This window comes from Rattus norvegicus, chromosome 3 (genome assembly GCF_021556685.1).
Source record: "Rattus norvegicus strain SHRSP/BbbUtx chromosome 3, alternate assembly SHRSP_T2T, whole genome shotgun sequence".
NCBI classification, from domain to species: Eukaryota; Metazoa; Chordata; class Mammalia; order Rodentia; family Muridae; genus Rattus; species Rattus norvegicus.
The window spans coordinates 122,827,765-122,850,203 of NC_141536.1; the positions used below are offsets into that span (position 1 = coordinate 122,827,765).

General features: G+C 41.9%; 1 protein-coding gene across 49 annotated transcripts in view; it reads left to right on the forward strand.

Moving 5' to 3' along the window:
- Window positions 1-22,439, forward strand: part of Plcb4 (phospholipase C, beta 4) — a 359,160-nt gene that overhangs the window by 138,221 nt on the left and 198,500 nt on the right. For 33 of the 49 annotated variants that reach the window (XM_087648845.1, XM_087648864.1, XM_087648902.1 and 30 more), the window contains 1 exon segment: window positions 13,046-13,103. The gene's annotated coding sequence lies outside the window, so the exon portion shown is untranslated. 49 annotated transcript variants of the gene reach the window in all.

Below are 22,439 nucleotides of genomic sequence, written 5' to 3' on the forward strand. Positions count from 1 at the left end.
TTTCATCTCCACAGCCTCCTTAACTTTCAGAGAGAAAAAGAATAAAAATTTGTATTCTGAAGTGTATCTCTTCCCATGTTTGTTACTTCAAACCATTTATACAGAGTATACAACTTTTGAAATTATAATTTACTTCTTGTGTGTCTTATCTATTCCTGTATGGTGGTTCTCATTCTTGGCTGCATTAATCTTCACCATTTACATTTCAATCATGCTGTTTATCCATTGTTAACCCATTCATCTGGATAATTCAGGTCAAGTTCAGCCTACGGCAGCCCGTAGGGAGCATTATACCAAAGTCATTAAGGGCAGAAGAAGGGAAATGACATTCTGATTTTGATCTTTATTCAGATCCCTCTTCCTCGTTGATACAGAAAATGTTCTAGGACTTAGTTATTGAAAGTGGCGGTCTGGCTTCTTACCTTCTTCCATTTCTATTTTGCAAAGATGAGATGCCCCTCCTCGAGCTGGTCTCTGGATTCCAGCTCCTTACAGATGCACATTAAACTGTTTGCTGCTTTTCACACTGCATTGCCCTTTCAGACTTTTCTTGCTACTTTTCAGCTTTGAAGTAGCTTCTGCTTCTTACCATCCACATTCAGTCCAGGAACCAGTCCTGATGTCTGTGTTCAGACCAAGAAGTGAACCTACAACTTTTCAGATGGTGGGCCATAGCTACTACTGACCAAACCACTTGAGTCTTCTGGGCTCTCTTAGTAGCTGGCTAATTGCTGCACTGCAACCATTCTCAAGCTGCCTCAAAGTAGCCCTTTAAATCTTAGGTCAAATCATAGAACTGTGCAGTTGAAAGCATGGATGGCTCCCTATTTAACAGAGCCAGTGGCCCCCTTTCCATGCCATGGCTTTAACCTTTCTGCTTTTATACCTTCCTTTGTGTGGATCTGTTCAGTATTGCAAAGCACACACTGGCCTCAGGACCCTTGAACCTGCTGAACTGTCTTCTGGAGACCCCTTCCAGATTTTCATGAAAGGCATTCCTGTCCTTCACGAAGGTCATGTTGGATGTCACCTTGTCAGCAACACCATTCTGGAGGCCATTACTTACAGTAGCAGCCACCAACCACCTCTTTAGCTTGCTGGGAACACAATGAATATTTGTCAGATGAATTAAAGAGCTGTTTTTCATGGAAAGACGTTTAATTTCCTGTTCCATCTACAGGAGTAGATAAGAACTTTATAAAATAATCTTGGTGGCAGAAAACAAGTCACTGATACCACAAAGTGGTGGTGAATCAAACTTGGAAATTTGAAAATTGGAAATGCCCACGGAATAGCTACGTTGTAATCAAATCATTAGCTTTTGTTTATGTGCTGTGGCTGGCTGTAATAATTTCGAGTCATCTCAGTTTTATAAAATATCAGATAATCTTTTGTATTAAGTTTAAATTATTAGTGTACTTAGAAAACTGCCTTATATTATAAGATGTGTCTTGGGTGTACTATATATAGTTATATAACTCTTGTTTTATTGCACTAATGAGTTTGATTATACTAGATTTCATACTATTTATTTCGAAGTTTGTGATTATTATCTGTAGGCATGTATTTGTGTGTGTGTGTGTGTGTGTGTGTGTGTGTGTGTGGGTGTGTGCGGAAAGTTTTAGAAGGAATTTTTCTCCTAGTACCGTGTCATCTATATATTTTATCTGTATGGATTTATTCAAATCTTTCTTTAATCTCCAAAATAGTGAGAATATGTCAGTGATTTAAAAACATAACGTTGTGAAATGAATTGATGAGATTGCAATGACTCTTACTTTTTACACCATAGTGAGTTACCACGTATTTGGCTTTTTGTGTGTGTGTGTAAGTCTGCATGGTTTATGTGCTTACGTGTGTGTGCATGCACACGCGCATGTGTGCGGCCATGTGTGAACTCAAATGATCATTAGACTGAGTGATGTCTTTTATCCCCTTCACCTGATGTTTCTGAGACAGCATCTCTCACTTTACCTAAATTACCTGCAATTTTTTGAAGCAATTTTTGGTGCCCACCTGGCATGCTACACGCTATCAGGGAAGCTGAGGTTCTCTTTCAGTGTTTTATTACCTAAGAGTGGGCTTGGAAGCTCGAGAGTATCAGAGTTTAAAAAGGATAGTCACAGGATAGGCCAATGGTAAATCTTGGCAGCTACCCAGACGTGATCAGTTCTGTAGCAGCTGCACAGAGGTGATTTTTCTGTGAAGGAAAAAGTTACATTTTCATTACAGGGATAATTATTCCTTCTATCTCTTTAACATGGTTGTAAGTGAATCTACCTTTCTGCTGGATGGTCTCTGGCCAGCCCACCTGTTAGGGCTCTACCCAGATGCAGGCTTGTTATTTTGGCTAGGAGAAAATAGCTTTGTCTTAGTGGGCCCTCAGGCCTATACCGCATGTGGAACTTACTGGGTGTGTCTAGCTAGCAAGCCTCCATGACCCACTTTTTTCTATCTACTAGGAATGCGGAATGGTGTTTATATGCCACCATGCCTGACTTTCATACGGATGCTTAAGATGTGAATTCAGGCTCTCATGTTTGGGCAGCAAGCACTTTACCCATAGAGACATCTCTCATCCTTCATATATAATATGAATAAAATAAGAGGGAAGTGTATATCACACACAATACCCAGTGAGTGACGATAAAGAACACATTGGTGATGGAGATTCAGAGTCTCGCAGCTACTTTGCAAGACTCTTGGGTAGTTTCTCATGGTTAAACACAAAGACATGTAATTTAGGAGACCCATTTATGGGTATTTAGGAAATACTTGTTTAACCCTAGGCTTCCACTCATATTTATATCAGTTCTTTTTATGAGCATCAGAAGCACCCTTTGTATGAAGGAATGGGAAAGAAACCGTGCTATTTCCAATCCAATGAATAAGGCATTTTGCAGAAGAAAAGAGCCATTTATTGGTAAATACATTATCTTAGGTAAGTTATGCAATGTGTAATGCCAGGTAAAGAACCCTGAATTGATCTCAAAGGATTTACATCTAGGAAGAGAAAACAGACAAAAGGTTGTTTGGGAATTAGATGGTGGGAGTGATACAAAGGAGCAGCGTGGAGTTGTTTGAACTGCAGGGGAATTGTTTTGTGACATGATTGGTGTTCTATGAGTCCATGTACGTCACTAAAACTGCAGAACTATACTAGAAAGAATGAATTTTATTGTGTGTGCACAATAATAATTGTTCTATTTAATTACTGATCTTTATCATTAAAACTATCTATGCTTCAGAATCGAGATGTCTTTGGTATGCCCTGAAGATCCCTGGAGGGTGAGAACATTTAAGTACTTCTCCATTTCATTTTACTTTGGTTACTGTGGTTTCCTATAATGACCTTGTCTTGCTTCATGAACTTCCTGTAACATCTCAGGTTGCTTGCCTGAGGCCAGTGGCAGCAGCTCTTGCTGCTAAGAGCATGGGACTCTTCTTAGGCTCTCCTAGAAGCTGGCTCATATCATAGGAATTGCCATTCTAGAGGACCAGCCTATATCAACAGAAGCGATGCTGACAAAAGCTGAGACCTTTTATTTGTTCGATCCATTCATAAACCAGCTGTTTAAATTCCTACTAACACCAATCATAGTGGATGGGAAACTGAATGAGAGCCAGCTGCTGTCTACCTATGCATTTCGGACACTGTTATCAGTGTGGTACCTGTTTTGGTGGTCTGGTATTAGTACCTGTATTCTTGGCTTTGAGGACTTTACAGTAGTCAAGTACATCAGTAAAAACAAGCTATCACTGGGACCATGTGGGCCTGCTCTTGGTAAACTTTCTCATGAACAGATGGTTGACCAGTTGTGTGTGGCACAAAAGCAAAACAAAGCAAACTAAATCATACAAATACCACTCCATATTGAAATAACAGGAGAGCTTCAGGCTCTCCAGAGCTCTGGTAAGCTGTCCCTTTGGTTAGTTGGTTGTGTTTTGTCTCCGTTTTCAGGATGGAAGATAACATTTTATGCTTGTGAAGATTACATGGGTAGAACTTGAGGTCATGATTTTGTGTTTTCCTGTGTTTCGAGATCACTGTGGCTCTTATGTCATTTGTGCCTCACGTGCTTCCTCTCTACACCTCTCTGAAGAATTTGCAAACTTAGATTGATCATGAAATCCACCTTCCTAGCAGCATGTTAGAGGGGAATTATAACACCTTGAAATGAAACAGTTTCTTTTCTCTGGCATTTTTCTGGAGCAGTAGGCTCTCTGAGTTAGTTTCTCTTGTTCCTGTTCTTTGTTTAGTTTGCACAGATCTTTTTCTCTATTCTCCTAGTGATTTGACAGCAGAAGTGAAGGAGTGGGGGAGGGAGGTAACTGAACACCCACTTGAGGCTGCAGGCTTGCGATAGGCCTGCCTTGTGTAGGATCCCATTTCATTTACAACAGTGAGTTTGGTAGGTAACTTGGCTGCTTTGCCAACAAGGAAACTAGGTCCAGGAGAGGTTAATTGACTTGTATTCTCAAAGATAGCTCATTCTCTTTCCCGAAGCCGTTCTTTTTCTACTCCCCCCAGGCTCTGTTTTGGAATGGTGTTTTCTCTCTTCATTCTTGCTTACAAGGGCTGAGGGGGGATGGTGAGTAGTCCCGCTCTTTTCTGAGATTGAGCCCTGCAGCTTCTGCTCAGGCCCTGTTGCTTCCTGTTTTGCTTCTCAGCTCCCAGGAGGTTTGGCCTAATTCTATATATTTTTCAGAGCTTCTATAATATACTCCATCACTTGTTTCTTCTTCCCTCGTGACGGTGTCAGTTCCAAGGCTGAGCACACAAGGCTCTCTTGTGTTAGGGACTCCTGCCTCCAGTCACGAAGTGCGAGAGCAAGGCAGAGGCCTGACAAAATGAATCACAGAGGCCCCGAGGGTTAAATATCATTTTTATAAAAACACAAAGTTAATAACAACAGCTACTACTTAATCACACTTTTTCTGTGCAATTTCATGGTAGCTACAGGAAGCTGAAATTATGCCCATTGTTCACAAATGGAAAAACTGAAGTTCATACATTTCAGCAATAGACTACTGGAACTAGGGTTTCAATCCCAGGTTCCAAATCATATGCTATGAACACATTATACATATCTATTTTCTGAATTCCCAATTTCATAAATGAATAAACCTAATGGTCACATAGTCATAGATAAAGGCCTGCCACTTACCTAATATAAATATTTCTTTCTTTTTATTTATTTATTTATTTTTGAGTGTAGCTAACACAGTGTAGTTCCGGAACCTCTACTTGTGTGTTGTTTCTAGAGAGACTAGAAATTAGTTTCCAAACAAAACAAAACAAAAACAGCATTGAAACTACAATCCAGTACAGTTTAAAGTTGATACCACCAGTGTTATTGTCTGTGGGCAGCATTGGATTTTCTGGTGACTATCCAGTATTTATGACTTTCATTTATGAAGCATTTCTGCAAGAGACTTCCAGAAAAAAAGATGTGTCACAGTGCAGATCATGAACCACTGAAGGGATCTGAGGAGTGGGTGCCCTGCTCTTCAGTCCTGGAAGCCAAGTCACATGTGACCACTTGACCACTCCAAAGGAGGTTAAGTTGAATTGAGAGATGGCCGTGTAAAGTCCACAGCAGACCCAAAGCCTTGGAACCCAACATAAACAACAACAAGCTTTCTTCATCGTCACGTCAGTTACATATCCCTTAATTATATGACAATATTTGAACGTTAGCGGGTTGAATAAAATATTTTCTAGAAATTAAACACCTTATTTAACCTTTGTTGTTTTGCATTGCTGGAGACTGAATCTTGGGCTTGGTAATGGCAAGTTGTTAAACCTAAGAATTGTGAAAGAAAGACCAGTTGGGCCATTTTTGAGCCAAAATTGAAAGCAAGCTTTAATTAAATACTGGCCAGGATGATGGACTCTGGCCAGGTCAATTCCTAGGTTCCCAGAAAATGGCGATACATTTTGCAGAGGCTTAAAAAAAAAAAGGCAAACCTACAGGGTCACCATATTTCCAATCAGGTCAATCAGTAGTAGCTTCTATCCTGACATGTTTCCTGCCCATGTCCCCTCCGCCTTCATGTGATCAAGCGCATCCAGTGCAGTTGGGTTGAAAACCTGTGGCTTTGCTGTCTCTCATAAACGATAGTCTCCCGCATCTCTGGAAGCATCTATCCTCGGACAGGTGGCGCTTACAGGGTAGGGGAACTTTGGCCTTTATAACGCCAGTGCTTCATCATGGAGCGTTTGCCTCATCCTTTATCTGGTCTTCCTAGTCTTTTCTAGCTTTCTCCATTGGTAGAAGCCACACAGAACAGCATCACGATTGTGGATTGACATAACTGACTGACCTTATCAGATTTCATAACGTCGTGTGCATTCAGTATAGCTTATTACCTGTGCAGATCCATGAACCACTACCAGAGACAAAATGCCGAGGACTTCCTGTGCCGTTATTTCCTAGGGCCAATGGCCATGTCCCCTTCTCTCCTCTCTCTCAAGAAGAATCACTGATTTGTGCTCCATCAGGATAATCCCTTCAAGTACGTCATGCATATGGAATTATGTAAGGGATGTCCTTTTGTGGTTAGCTTCTCTCGCAACACTCCCTTAGCTCCATCCTACTTGTTGTCAGTCAACAGTTCCTTGTTTTAACCCTGAGCAATATCCTGTCTCCTTTGTGTATTTGTACTGGCGATGTCTGGAAAGCACACTATTGTGCATGTGTCACGCGTTGGATGCATTTGTGGTCTTCCCTGTGTCTGTTGGACAGCATTGGTTTCAGAGTATGAAGGAGATTGGAAATCACTAAAATGCATATTTCTGTTGCATGCCCAGCGATGTTCCAGCATTTCTATGCTAAGTGGTGTTCAGCAGAATGGTTTGAGACTAATTAAATGGCTCATATATATCTTAGATTGTTCCCCCCTTGGGAACTTAAACTTTTTTTTTCAACTTAAGCTTCAAAAAGAGATCAGCTCAGTGAGCTTACGGTGGAGGCGAGAAGCAGGACACGGGGATGCTTCAGAGCAGATTAGAATGCAGTAACGGATAACAGATAATACCATTTTCAATTAAAATTGCCTGGGGAAATTAGGTAGGCAGAGAATAATTACCTGTGTTGGCAAACATCCAGGCTTTCTGACAATGAGAGCTGCTGGAATCTTCTATGGGGCTCACTGAGGATCACAGGAAGCTAGGAACTTATATTTATATAAATTATATATGACTTATATGAGTTATATAACATTCAGAATATATGAATATTGCTATGTTCATATACGAACATTTATATGTCATCTCAGACATATATGAATTCTGTAGCTGCTCCGTGTGGTATTTTAAGTCAGATATATCTTGAGACCCTGTAAAAACAAAAGCCACAAAAAAAGCAACACACGTTACATCAGACAAAAGAGAAGTTTCTCTGACAAAATAAATTAGTGTTTCTGTGATTTCTGCTAATAGCTAATAAGACAGGACCTGAAACTGAACAGTAGGAAATGAAGATGGGATGCCCAATAGAGGTATAGTTCTAGCTCCCACTACCATGTTCACAGGGCCTCTGAATGCTAACGGTCATCGTTACTGCCACTGCGAGATGCTACCTGGCACACAGACTTGCCTGACGTAGTGGGGAAATGAGTCACCCATAGCACAAACACCTTGAATGTTCTGGTTCACTGCTGTGCTCCCTTAACAGCTCCCAGCAACTCCGTATGACCAACTCCAAGCATCTGAGCTTGATGGGGCTCCTTGGGGTCTGTGGCATCTGGGCTCCTGCAGCTCTGCTGTCCTCACTGGGGCTGGGTGCGTTTAATGGGAAAGGATTTGAGATTACTGAACTGGGAGTCTTCTTTCTCTTCACTATGAGGAGGTCCATGATCTCTGTAATGGTAAAAGAATTAGTGGCTTTTTAAAAACCTTTCCTCTAAGACTAGGCTTTGCTGTATTCCCATTGTTCACCTTCTGTCAGTTCATCCTAAGTCTCCTGAGTTCATGGAAGAGGCGTTGAATGGAGCAAAATTGGGAGAGGTAAATCAATGGTGAAAAGGGGTCGCTATACTTCCAGAGGACCTAGGTTCAGTTCTCAGGCCCTTCATGCCAACTCAGAAGTGTCTGCAACTCCAGTGTCAAGATATCTGGTCTCTTCTAACCTCTGAGGGTCCCTGAATTCATGTGCGCTGTGTATGTATGTATGTATGTATGTATGTATGTATGTATGTATGTATATGTGTATATATACATATATACTCTCACACATACATATAAAATAAATATATATTTAAAACTTTTAACATGCTAAGTACTAATGGATATGTAAAACATTTAAATATTTTTATAATTTTACTTTATTATTATAGTGGCATATATGTTGTCTCTGTGAAACTTCCAGTAACCAACTAGTTGAATGACAAAATAGTTAAATTGGTTTATAATCTCATTTAATAAAAACATTAAGCCCATTTTGTTATTTGAACTCTATGTTAACAAAACAAATGTAGCCCTCTGCACACATCACTTGTTCTCCTTTCTTTGTTTATTCATGTTCTTTCTCTTTCAGTCTCCGTGTGTGTCCACATGATTCTCTTAAAGAATGTCAATTTTCTTGGCATCTAGTTAGTCTTGTATCCATTTAGATCTTGGTGCAGCCTGTGCACTCTTTGTGTTGGGATCACTGGGGAAAGGAATGGGGAGATTTGACCTCTGGCTTCAATTCTGAGTAGGGTATCTGTGATCACCAGGGAAGGATCCAGGCCTTTGTGGGTGGTGCTATCCCTGGGCTAGTGGTCCTGGTTTTATAAGAAAGCAGACTGAGCAGCCACATGGAGCAAGGCAGTAAGCAGCACCTTTCCATGACCTCTGCATCAGCTCCTGTTTCCAGGTTCCTGCCCTGCGTGAGTTCTTGCCCTCACTGCTTTTTATCTATATCTATATCTATATCTATATCTATATCTATATCTATATCTATATCTATATCTATATCTATATCTATATCTATATCTATATCTATATCTATATCTATATCTATACCTATACCTATACCTATACCTCTATCTATCTATCTATCTATCTATCTATCTATCTATCTATCTATCTATTCATTCATTTGTTATTTTGATGATGAACTGTTATGTGGAACTGTGGCAAAATACCTTCCTTCTCTCAAGTTGCTTTTGACCATGGTATTTTGTAATAGCAATAGTGGCCCTAACTAAGACTTCCAGTTAGCTTTTCTTGTGACATCACTTTCCATCATAGTTTGGGGTGCACAGATGGCAAATGTGTGGCAGGCACTAGATGCAATGATATAATTCTCACCCCCTTCCCTCCCATCCTCCCTTTCCCACTCCCACTCCCACTCCCCCCCCCCCCAACACACACAGAGGTATGTGTGTAGATTATTGGTCAAAGCATCTAGAAAGGAAGGAAGCTGGATTTCAACTTTCTAAGACACCAAACACATAGCCTTGTAATGGTGTTCCAACTTCTGACTGACAACAGGAGCTCATCAATGTCTTTTAAGTCAAGCAACCAGAGCTTCCAGGGACTAAGCCACTACTTAAGGACTATACATGGACTGACCCTGGACTCTGACCTCATAGGTAGCAATGAATATTCTAGTAAGAGCACCAGTGGAAGGGGAAGCCCTTGGTCCTGGTAAGACTGAACCCCCAGTGAATGTGATTGTTGGGGGGAGGGCAGCAATGGGGGGACGATGGGGAGGGGAACACCCGTAAAGAAGGGGAGGGGGAGGGATTAGGGGGATGTTTGCCCGGAAACCAGGAAAGGGAATAACACTCGAAATGTAAATAAGAAACACTCAAGTTAATAAAAAAAAAAAAAAGAAAAAAGAAAAGCCACAGAATATGAATACATGAAGGAAGCCTGGCAAAACACTCTGAGTTGCTAATTGCAAAGCTATTACCATTATTTCAAGTTTCAAAGGAAAAGCATCCCTAAAACACCTCCCGCAGCTCCTGTGGAGAATCCCCAGGTTTGTACTTCAGTGTGGTTATCCATGGCCAGTGGCAGATGAAGAGGCCATTACACTTCTTTGCAGCATTTAGGATGTTTTCTCAGACCGGCAGTTTTAGCCTTACAGAGGGACAGATGGAAAGCCAGAGAGCTCTCTGGGTAGGCATTCGCTGTACGGTGCCAGCCGGATGGGCGGAGTGGGAGAGTCCTTCCCTTCCTCTCACGCTCATAAACCTTGCTGAGAGGCATACGTTTAGAGATGCCTAACTCCAGGCTTGCGTGATGAAGGGGGCCTGGATCCAGGCTGGAGGTAACCAGTAGGAGGGTGTTGTAGTTTTGTGGCTGTGAACTTCGCGTCTGGCATATAGTGTGAGGTAGCGAGCCAGCTTCCTTGCTTTGCCTGTGAGCCTGCTCGTTGTGCCATTTGTTGAGTGGCTGTCTCTTCTCATTGAGTAGCTGCTGTACAGCAGGTTTGGTTTTCTTAGGATCACTACAATATTGGGATTTGGGCATTTTGTTTAACTACTAAGTTCCTTTTTACCTTAAAGGAAGACATTTCTGTTTTGAAAAGTTGAAGCCCAAAGTAAAGGTAGACAGACAGATATTCCTGACATCCGGTCCCTGGGTTTCTGTCACATTAAGGGCACTTCCTTTCCTAGACCATATTTAGCTCTGCGGTGCCGAGACTTATAAGATCTGAATGCAAAAGCTGACAGGTGGAATCTCACCCATGAAAGACAACACTGTTCTGATATGCTGGTACAGAATGGTTTGTGATGAGCTGCTCATCTAAGGTGTGCAGACACGGGCTGCAGTACCATGTTTTGGCATAGGGGAACCAGAGGGGAAAAAAGATGGGAAAAATACATGTGTAGTCTGAAAGTCTTTGGTTACAAAATGATAGATCTGGCAGGATGAATATTCCATGAGCTTCATAGGACATAGGCTTATTTTATAGCTTCAACAAGCAAAATAGAGTTAAGAAATTTAATGGCTCAGCTCTGGGTGGACCACATATTTCTTCCATTTAACAGTGTTTTTCTGAACCCCTATTAAGTGCTAAGGTCTGTGCTAAGTATAAGGGTTGCTGATGTGGGTTTCAGTACACATGCCTCATCTTCCTGTCAGCTGCAATCTCACATTCATGTACAGCTACAAACATAAATATAATATAAAATGCAATAAGTTCCATGAGGGACATAGCACTATCATAACTAGCCCTGGTCAGTCCTGTGTTAGCATCCTCAGTGTTCTATAGAGCCTGACATCTGCAGGATACCTGAATATTTCCTCTTCTTACTTTCATAAAATACGAACAGTCATAGCACATCACTTCAGAGTTTATGTGTGGCTTCTTGATCTTTGTTTTAGTTAGGGCTCCCATTGCTATGAGGAAACACCACGGTCATAAGCAACTTAGAGGAGGAAAGGGTGTATTTTGTTACACTTCTATACCACAGTTCATCAGAGAGATATGTGCGAACTCAAGGCAGGAAGCCAGAAGCAAGAACTCTTATTGAGCAAATGGAAGAGTTCCGCTCACTTGGCTGAGCATGTCCTGCTCAGCCTGCTTCGTCAGAGTACACAGTACCACCTACCTACCCACGGCGGCACCACTCACAGTGAGCTGGGTTCTTCCACCTCAGTCATCAGTCAAGGAAAACACACCACAGGCTTTCCCATGGGCTGATCTGGTGGAGGTACTCTCTCAGTTGAGCTTTTCTCTTTCCCCAAATCATTTCTTTGGATGACTGGATTCAAGTTGACTGATTTAAGTGGACATAAAACTAGCCAGCCCAGTCACGATTCGATTCGTACTTAGTCTGGCTTCCAGTGAATATTTACTAAATCAATGAAGTCTGTGTGTCAAGTGCTCTACATTCTAAAATTCTGTACATTATATTCAAATGGAATATTTCTGTGTATAGTTTCGGGTGAATTTCATACTTTGTCCTAATTTCATCTTCCAAAGTGGTATGTCTTCTGGTAAAAAATAACATACAGTAGCTAAATATTAGATTTAAACTGAAGGGCCACCTTCTTCTGCTTTTTGTCCCTCTCTTTTTTTTTTACTTTCCCTTCCATTCCACTTTTTCGGGTTTAGAGTCCCGCCACAGTTTCAGATAACGTTCACCTCTCTTTGCCCACGGACCAGGGGAAGCTCATTTCAACACAGCAGGCTCACAGGTGTACAACGTTGCTCCACTTTCCTGAAATGAATCCTGCAGCCTGTGAATTTATAGTCATAGTTGTCTCTCTAGATTCACGTTTGCTGCTTTCTATTTCTTGAAACAGCCCTTGTGGTTGTCCCTTCCTGCCATGCTTTAAACACTTCATCCACTGAAGTGGATGGTCTGGATATCAAATTCAGATTGTCATAGATGCCATTTTTCCAGGTCTGGATCACCTGTCTTCCTATCTCTACCTGGTCTCCATGTGCCCACGGGCTTCCTCTTACTCCCATGTACTTCTGATACCTCCTGGTACTTTTTTTTCTGCTAAGAATTGGAAAGGGCTTAATATTAAACTTAGCCGGACCAGAACTTGAATACCAAACCCAGGTTTGATGCAAACAGCCTATTATTAAAGAAAAATACGGAAACACAAGAGAAAGACATTTCTTTGTTTATAGTTGCAATTCACTGTAAATCTATAAATATAATTCCATTGTGACTGTGTTCTGTTCCGCACTTTCCTCCCTGGAAATCTTTCTTCAAGTGACAGTTCATTTAAGGACATTTGAAAGAGTTCTTGAGGCTACAGATCATCCAAGGTCACGTCCCTATTAACCAGGGAAAGATTGTCCAATTATTTCCGAAGATCTTAGATAGCTTTGTTCAATTGCTACTTAGTTACCAAGTTAAGTGTTTGGTGGGAGCTAGTACTGTTGTAGAGCATGTGTAAACCAGGTAACATGTAGCACTAAATGTCTTTAGTTTGAAGACTTGTAATCTTTATTGTCTAATTCTTGTGTCCTTAGTAATTTAATACATCCTCCTGCCTCCTGATGTGCCTTAAGAGATACAGTCTAGATTCTAGAATCAATGGTGCCCACTGACTTTTGCTTGTCTGCTCCTGGTTTCTTTGCAGGGTCTGTGCACAGGATTCGATCAGTTAGACCTCCCTTGCTGCTGCACCTAACCATCTGGTGAGTACCCACTTTATAAACCTTGGGGGAAGAATGCGGTGTCTATTAAAGGTGGTGCGTGGCTATTTTCCTAGGTGTGGTGGAGAGACAAGCAGAATCCCTCGGGATTTTCTGGGTGTCATCTCACTAGTTCCACTGTTGACTCGGCGGGCCACTAGCCCTTCACTCACTGTGTTCTTGATGGTTGTGGCAATGCTGCCTGGCCTTAGAGAGAATTTGGTGTCACCGAGCAAAAGGCTTTGTAAAAGTTTAAGACAGGCACAGGTACAGCTCTGCCCATCAGTGAGAAACCTTTATTTTGAGGCGACTGCCTTCAGGAATGATGCCAGTCAATTCCTTCCATGCCTGCTTAACATTAATAAATCCTTCACGAAGTGATCAATCAGAACTATCTCTGTATGGCCGGTTTGTGTTACTTCCACAGTGCTTTAAGGTAGCACCAGATCCTAGCTAAAAAGGAGAGACTCACTACCTTCTCATCCCTTCATCAGATTACTGTTTTAGTATTGCTGCTACAAGATTACACTGTCTGTCCTTTCTACCTTTAAGAGGCAAGAAGCCGCTGGTCAGTGATTCCCAGGAACCAGCGCCTTCCCTGCTCCCCATGATAGCTGCACTCTGAGCACAGGGCTTCTCATATCAATCACTCTTCAAGACACTGCACCCCTTGCAAGGCTCATCGTTACCTCCTGGCACTGACCCTGGCTGATTGTCTTCCGGCCTCTCTATGAGGGGAAGAATTGCGTAACCCAACCCCTTTTCAAATGACCAGTGTTTAATGATATAAGATCAAGTGGATTTATTATTGTATGTTCCTAACTATTTATAGTCCAGTGTACTATATTTTACCACCTCTTGGAGGGTGACTCATAAGCTTGTCTTCGTAGGCAGTGTCCAGTTCAGGATGCTGAGTAATTTTAGAGACTTTGAGTCAGTGTAGATAGATACATCATTTGCTTCCTGCCCTGTTTTCATTATATCCTCTGGGTTGTCCACTATCCCATACTTGATTATCCCATAGTGGCATTATCCTCAGATGGGTCATTTTTTGTCTAAATTTATAATATATTTTATTGATGAAGACATCTCTATTGAATGAATGTAGATACTAGTGTCAAGGGTCACAGCAGCACCAGAACATAGGAGGGGTTTGTTACGTATTTTAAATTCAAGGAGAAATGCTTTGGTGGCACGTGGTACAAGTCCTGGCATTCGGTGAGACTTGGGTGGCCTTAAGCCTTAGTCAGAACTGCAGGCCTCCTGTGGGGCTCCTTCCTTCCCCTTCTCTGTATGCCTGGCTGGACTTGGCTACCTGTTTCTGGCTGATATCTTTGTGTTACTCTTGCTGTCACGTCCAAAGAGAGTTCTTTCACATCCTACCCACCTCCCCCAGGAACTCCTAAAAATAAAAGCATCTGGTCTCACTTAAGCACCAGTCAATAGTTAGATCCTATGAATTTTGATTCCTTAAAAAATATGGAGTGACATCCGGTTCTTTGTATAACACACAGGAGAGAGCATCTAGGACCTGGACTGTGAGCGAGCATTGCTGGTTTTGTTTTGGGATCTTGCTTTAGGTCCTCTGGCGGCAACAGCGAGTGCTTCAGACAGCACACGAGTCCAAATGATTTTTAGTCGCTTTCATGTCTACGATGACACATTCACAGTGCATTTTAGTTCCCGTGGTGGTGTGTTTTAAATTGTGCTGATTTACGCTGCATTGAACTTAACTTATTACTAGTCTTAGTCAATACATTTTCAAAATTAAAAGTCGATACAGTTTGCCTCGGAGAGATTGCCCAGTGGTTAAGAATGCTGACTACTGCTCTTTCTAAGGATCCTGAGTTCAATTCCCAGCACCCCCAATTCCACTCACAACTGTCTGTAACTTCAGTTCCGTGGGAGCGGAAGCCCTCTTCTGATCACTGTAGGGACCAGGCCTACAAGTGGTGCACAGATAAACATGCAGACAAAAATCCCGTATACATTAGAAAAACTACACAGTGAACACAATGATTATTTTAGGCAAGTTTTCCTCATTTTTATGTTGTTAAAAATTCATATCTAACCAAGCCAAAGATGGTTTTCAAATTAGGAAAAAGGAAACAAACTTTGGAAAACTATTTTCCTGTGGGATTTTAGTTCAGAAAAAACAATAAAATATGGCTCTTGAGAAAAACTAATATTTGGGTACATTGTTTCTTTTTCGTATTATTTTAAGTTGTTTTCATTAAATATTAATTGCAGATAGAATGTATGTGTTTCACCAATGTCTCTGTCTTCTCCCCATCTTCCTCCTTTTTCCTTCCTCCTTTCTCTTTCCTTACTGAATTTTCTATGCTATCCTGACTTCTTTCAGAACGGGAAACCCACACGTTACCTTGGCTATTGGCATCTTTGCCCTTTTTTCTCTATTATTTTTTAAATCTATATTGTAGTGTAAATTTTCCTCAGGAGCAAAATCTGGTAGTTTATTAGCTGGTAGGACTGTATTTATTCCAAACTCTTGAATATTAAAGCTGCTATGATTCACTGGGAAGCAAGAACAGTCATGAAATTCTATGGTTTTACAGTTTTCAGAGCATAGTATTCATGCCGGGCTTCATAAGCCGAGGCTGGGTGTGACGGCACATGAACATGGGATGCTGTGGTAGGAGGAGGAGGAAGAGGATGCCATGGCAAGAGTTCAAGACCAGGCTGGGATAGATAGCAAGACCCCCCACATCAAAAGCAAATCAGGACAAGAGCAGCATATGCAACTCGGAGATGTCTATAGAGGGATTTCTTAATCAGGTTGCTCAGCCGACACTGTCGAGAGGAGGTGGGGCGGATGCCTGTCCAGCCTGATAGGGAGGTGGAGTGGGAGCTTTGAGTTCCTCAGCCCAGTGCTCAGGAGACGCTGCTTCTCTGGAGGCTCTGAGCTGGGTGTCTCCCTTCCCCATCAGCCTTTGGCCGTAGGCCACACCCCTGCTGTCTGCAACTGCTGGAGAAGATGCTGCAGGGGTGGAAGAAGATGCCACTTAAAACGTTTTGGTCACACTCTCCGTCCCTTCCACTCTTCCACACTTTCAGAAACTATGTGAGTTTCATCTTCTTCCCTTGAGAATATAGTGTACTCTCCCTTCAGATCCCCAAGTCCTTAAATGATTGAAGTGTTGAAAGACACATAGATATTTTTCAGCTAGCAGCAATCAGAATTTGGAAAATTTAATATTTCAAATTCTTAAAATCACTGTTGCCGTGAGTCATGACTTCGGTGCTGTGAAAAGAGAGACAAAGATGCCATGTGGTTTTAGTGATCGGAAGCCATTCTTTCCAGAAACAAGTTTGAGTTGGATCTTACCGCCTCCATCACCCCCTTCCCCCTGGGGCACCTTCAGTTTTAAAATGACACTGACGTTTATTTTTGTCCACCTGAGCCCTGAGGTCAGTGCCGCCCAGGTGAGCTGTGCGTGCCAGTATAAAATGCTTAATGTTCTAGTTGTAGTAAGGAAAAGAAACTGAGCACAGCAGCCAGAGCTGAAGGTCGGAATGACTGACATGGGAAGTTAAATTGAGATGAGCGATACATTCAGCGTAACATAACGAAATCCTTATCATTGCACATTCAATCAGTGTACAGATGTCATACTTCTTAAAAAACCACTGTACATTGGATGTGTGTGTGTGTGTAGGGGTGGTGGCATGTTTTCACACACAGGTACATTTTTATGCAAGTGCACCTACACTGTTATGTATATGCATGTGTAGCCCAGAGGGCAACCTAGGTATCATGTTATCCATGTTTTCTGTGGGACAGCATCTCTCACTGAACCGAGAGTTTGCTGAGCAGGCCAGGCTGGCTGACCACTAAGATCCTCTGAGTCCCACCTGTCTTGGCCTCCGTATCGTTGAGGATTCTAAATGTACTCCACCAGGGCCACATTTTTATGTAGGTTCTAGGGATTGAACTCAGATTCTTAGCTTTTCAGAGCAAACACTTTATCAATTGAGCCATCTTCCTAAATACTTTTTTTTTAAATAACCAATCTCAGCTCAGAATAGCAACATTTTAAGAGTTCAGAAAGTAGGATTTGGGTTTATGCACACTATGCACAGTACAGCTCTACAGTGGCATAGAAACCTGTAGTAAAAAGCTTTACTACTTTTAATAAAACTGGTTGCCAGTGCTGGGGACTCTCCCAGAACCCCGTTTAGTACAAGAGTCAGGAAACACTGCTGTCCAGCTGAAGTGAGCTGAGCCAGAGTGGGTCAGTCATTGACTGAGCCTGCCAAGCAAGAGCTGGAGATACAAAAAACTGGATTTTGCAGGTGTAACGTTACCAATAACCTTCAGGAGTGGTGATATTCTAGGATTCATTTTTGGTAGAATATGAGTTGCATATAGAAATCCAAACAAAAATACTAACAGTGTTTTGGGACTGAAAACATGTTTGTGATCTAGGTAGGTAGAAGGTTCTAGAAGAATTTTCATACTTGTAGGTAGACATATTTAATAGCAATCTTCATTGCAATGATGCAGGATAGCTAAGGAGTGACCAAATTCCAGGGACTTTTTTAGTTCATAAAGCCCAGAATTTATTGGGTTCTGATCCTGTTACCGATTGCTTTATAACAAAATGTGAGGGCTTGGAATAACTGTAGTCACTACCTCTTTGATACCTCCCTTTTCATGGTCCACAGTTTGGGAAGGGCCTGGTTGTGCCCAGGATCTCATACAGTACACTTGGCTGCTGACATTGGTGGAAGAGGCTGGGGCAGCCATGGGCTGACTGAGAAATCTCCGTTGCAACACAGCCTATTTCTTTTCCTCTAGGGTTGTCTGTTCATGAGCAACTGCAGGATTCGGTTTGACTCAGCTCTGGGGTGATTGAGTTCTCCAGCAGACAGAGGTACTGTCACTTTATGACTTGGCCTTGGACCTGATGCCTCATGGCTCCCATCAGGGGCCCTTTGAAGCACTGCTGTGCACATCTTACCTCTTTGGTCATGCTCTGGGAATGCTCTCACGTTCTCCCAGGACTCATAATTCTGCACAGCAGCTCTCCCCTTCTCTGTTGCCCATTAACTTAGGCTAGGTGGTCCTTAACAAAATCTCAAGTTGCTTACGTCCTAAATGGCCAACCCTGTCCCTCCATCTTCCATTACCGTTCTTTCTACCTTTAGAGCTCTTCCCAAGCCATGGACACAGCCCATATCTTTTCCTTCTTGTCATGATTTGTTGAGGAATTGGAAACCATGGCAAAATGAAAGGTAGAGCAAATTTCTCACTCCTTACTTCTCTTACCGAAAGGACATATGCTTATCACCCATGCGTGTCTTCTTGAGAGGACTGAATTCTTCACTTTAGCCAGTGGCTGGGCTTCTGCCCCTGTCTTCCTACTGAGGCTCCTTCTTGTTCTTGTGATGGTTCTTCTCGTCCACCTATCCCAGACTCACTAGATGAAGGGGAAAAGGGCAGGAAGTAGACTGTGACCTTCACATGATTCTTTTTTGCTGACAGGGGCCATGGTCAGCATTGTGTCAGTTTCTGTTTCTCTGGTTTCACAGGACTTTCCGTCCTCTGAAGTGTCATCTTCACACCCACCATGGGGAGTGACACTAGGTACAGTGTGGGCATTCGCTTGCTCCCTCCGCTCGCCTTCGCAAAGTCACCATGTCCCCTAGAGATGATTAAAATGCCAACTATATTAACCTTTAAGTAAAGTGCCCTCTGCTCTGGAACTTGTTATTTCTAAAATGCAAGAAAGGCAAGATATTCATTAAAGCTGGTAGGATAAAATGTTAATCATAGACTCTTGTTGGCAGGTACATGTTATACCTGTGTACTGTAAGAATGTATGAACTGTTTACAGAAGAACTTGTATTTATTTTAAAATAAAACCTTGGGAAGAGAAACATTAACCAGGATATAGAAGGGTATATTTCAAAACAAAATGTCAGTTTTATACTGCAGCACGGGCTTAAGCTTGTTCTGTCTCTCATGTAAGCAAGTACACACTATGTGCACCTTGTGATTTATTCAAATTCCAGTCCTCTCAGGATTTGAAGAAACAAGGAGAGTCAGGAAAGCCCTTTAGAATTTTAGCTCCTGCACATACAGCTCATAGACCTCTTATGCAGCTTCTACCCAATGGTCATGAGATGCTGGTGTGGAAGTTACTAGGACCTGGCTGCTCAGTGGTTCTTGTAGGGATACCTTGCCAGGAAGAGCCCGTTATTCCAAAGAAACAATTCTTTGTCCTGTTACCCATTTTACACTTGCCCATTTTAAATTGGATATCCAGCATCTTTTCTACCCTGAAGTCTGTATTTACCAATAGGTGAAATATTACCTGTCTTTGGATCTCTAAAAAATATAAGGAAAAGTTAACAAAATGTAGTTCAGTAGTAGAGCATTTGCCTAGCAAGCACAAGCTCTTGGCTCCATCTTTAGCACCATAAAAATAAAATAAAACCTGGGAATGGATCTGTTGCTCAATGATAGAACACTTGTATAATGCTTAACTCTCTAGTGAGTGCATGTGTACACACACACACACACACACACACACACACACACACACACACCACGAATAAAATAAAAAAAAAACATGAAATTCAACAAAATTTACCCACTACTTTTCTTTTTGTGGAGAGCATGTCACGAACATGCTTAAGCAGGTAGAAACTGGTGCATTTACAAAGCCCTCACCTGCTTTCCTATAGTTAACAGAACAGCACATGCCCTGTCTTTGCTGTCCTCAGGTGGGAAGAGGCAGCCTGCCCAGGACTGCAGACTGAAATAAACTCTCCCCGGAGAGAAACCACCAGTGACCTTGGACGTCTACACCTGGAACATCAGCTGCTTTCTTCCTCTGAATATTTTGTGGCTTGTCTAGAGAGTCAGGTGTCATCAGAGCAGAGAGAAACAGTTGGAGGACAACTCCAGTGACTCCCTGTGACAATGCGACATGATCTTCTGGTCCTTCTAGAGAACTTGCGACTTTGCAGTAAGGATTCAGTTAGGCCAGAGCAGCCATGTGGCAAATAGGAAATCCATGCAGCGCTAATGCATTTCATAACAGTTCTCTGGATTTTGGAGAGATCCAGTACTTGTTTTTTTTTGTAGTTGGACGTGTGAGCGTGTCCTTATTGAACTTGTGGAAAACCAGAACCCAAACATACTTTCCTAGTGCAAATAAGTTTACTGAGAAACTAGTGATGTTAATTAAACCTGTCGGCTGGAGAGAATCTGTAGGGAACTGGCTAAAGAATGTGAGTCGTGAATGCGGACTTCAGTTAGGCTGTGCACAGTACCACTCATTTCAGCATCTTCAGTGGCACTGGTGTGAGACGATGCACGTAGGACCCGCTGTAGAGTGCACACTGAGTTCATTCTGTTTCCTCTTTTTTCACTCCTCTGGTTGTGGATATAAAACTAGGCCACCTCATAGGCTCAGGATTCATTTCTAATGAGTCTCCTCCCTTTGTCCTCCTCTGTAGCTATCCACCCTTTCTTCTGCTCAAGTAAAGCATTTGTAAAGAAATAGCCCTAAGGAGCAAGGGTTACCTGCTCTCCTCACCTTGGCGCTCCTTTCTGTACCAGTGACGATGCTCTACCTTCTGGGACTCTGGACAGTAGCATTTCTGTGCTTTAGGCTACACACAGACGCTCCTCTTTAGTTACCAAGACCATCTCTGTTTCTAGCCCACCTTCTTTTCGTGTGCTCCCCTACTCTCCGAGTGTCCTCCTGCATTACTTAGCACTGCCATACCCTTCCATGGGGATCTTTCTGCCGGTCCATCTGGAAAACCTGGGCTGCTTTGCCTCATCTTTTCCTCTTTCTGCTTCCTTTTTAATTCCGTGAAATTCACATTGTAAAAACTTTCGATCTGAACAGCTCACAGCTTTACATGTCTGCCACCTCTGCCTACTTCCAAATACCTTCATCTCTCCTGAGGAAAACCCCTGCTAGGTTTTGAATTGCTAGGGCCTGGTTCTTTCCTTCTATCCTTTCTCAGCAACCATAGACAGAAACACATAGAAATAAACTCTCCCCAGAGAGAAACCGTCAATGACCTTGGATGTCCACACCTGGACCATCAGCTGAGATATATACATATCATATATATCTCATACATATCATATATATCATATATATCATATATATCATATATATCTCATATATACATCATATATATCATATATATAAATATATATTTTAAAGATTTATTCATTTATTATATATAAGTACACTGTAGCTGTCTTCAGACACACCAGAAGAGGGCATCGGATCTCTTTACAGATGGTTGTGAGCCACCATGTGGTTGCTGGGAATTGAACTCATGACCTCTGGAAGAGCAGCCAGTGCTCTTAACTGCTGAGCCATCTCTCCAGCCCTGCTTTTTATATTTTGTGGTTTGTCTGGAGAGTCAGGTGTCATCAGAGCAGAAACAGTTGGCTTTGTTTCTATGTGAATTTACCCACTTAGAACATTACCTATGACTAGGACCATGCAATTTGGAACCTTTTGTGCCTACCTTCTTTTGCTAGACATGGTGGTTTAGATTTCATTCACATGCTTGCAATCACGTGATCTTCATTCCTATATATATATATATATATACATATATATATATATATATATATGATAATATCCATAAGATACGAGTGCGACCATTTGTATGCTCTGATAGGTATGGTATGTTCTATCTTTTGACTCTTGTAGAGATGGGTCCCTGTCTTCAGTTCTTTAAAATATCTACTCAGGGATGAAATTAAATGTAAACATTTAACTGTTTGAGGTGATAGAGTGTTTTTTCACAGTACCTGCCTAATTTACAATTTTATCGGTAGACATGAGTTTTCCAATCTAGTTGCTGCCCTTGACAACAGATGTTTAACTTTTATTTTTGAAAGTGTAGCCATTCAAGTATGTATGAACTGTACCCCATCATGGTTGTAATTTCTTCCCCTCTCCCCTTTTCATTTTAAAGGCAGGGTCTTTTGTAACACATCCAGCCTCAGACTCAGCGTGTAGCTCAGGGCTCAGGTGGCCTTGAATTTCTAATCCTTCTGTCCTTCCTTCTTGTGTCTTCGGATTTCAGGCATACACTGAGCTGTGCAATTGTGTATGGTAGGCCAGCACCCCGCCCTAGTCTGTCATCTTTATTCGCACATGCCTAATCACACCCTTCATCCTTTCACTTGCTTCTTGCTTTTCTTAGACAAGTGTTTGTTTGTTTGTTTCATTTTTAAAGATTTATTTATTTTATTTATATGAGTACACTGTAGCTGTCTTCTGACATACCAGATGAGGGCATCAGCCCCCATTACAGATGGTTGTGAGCCAC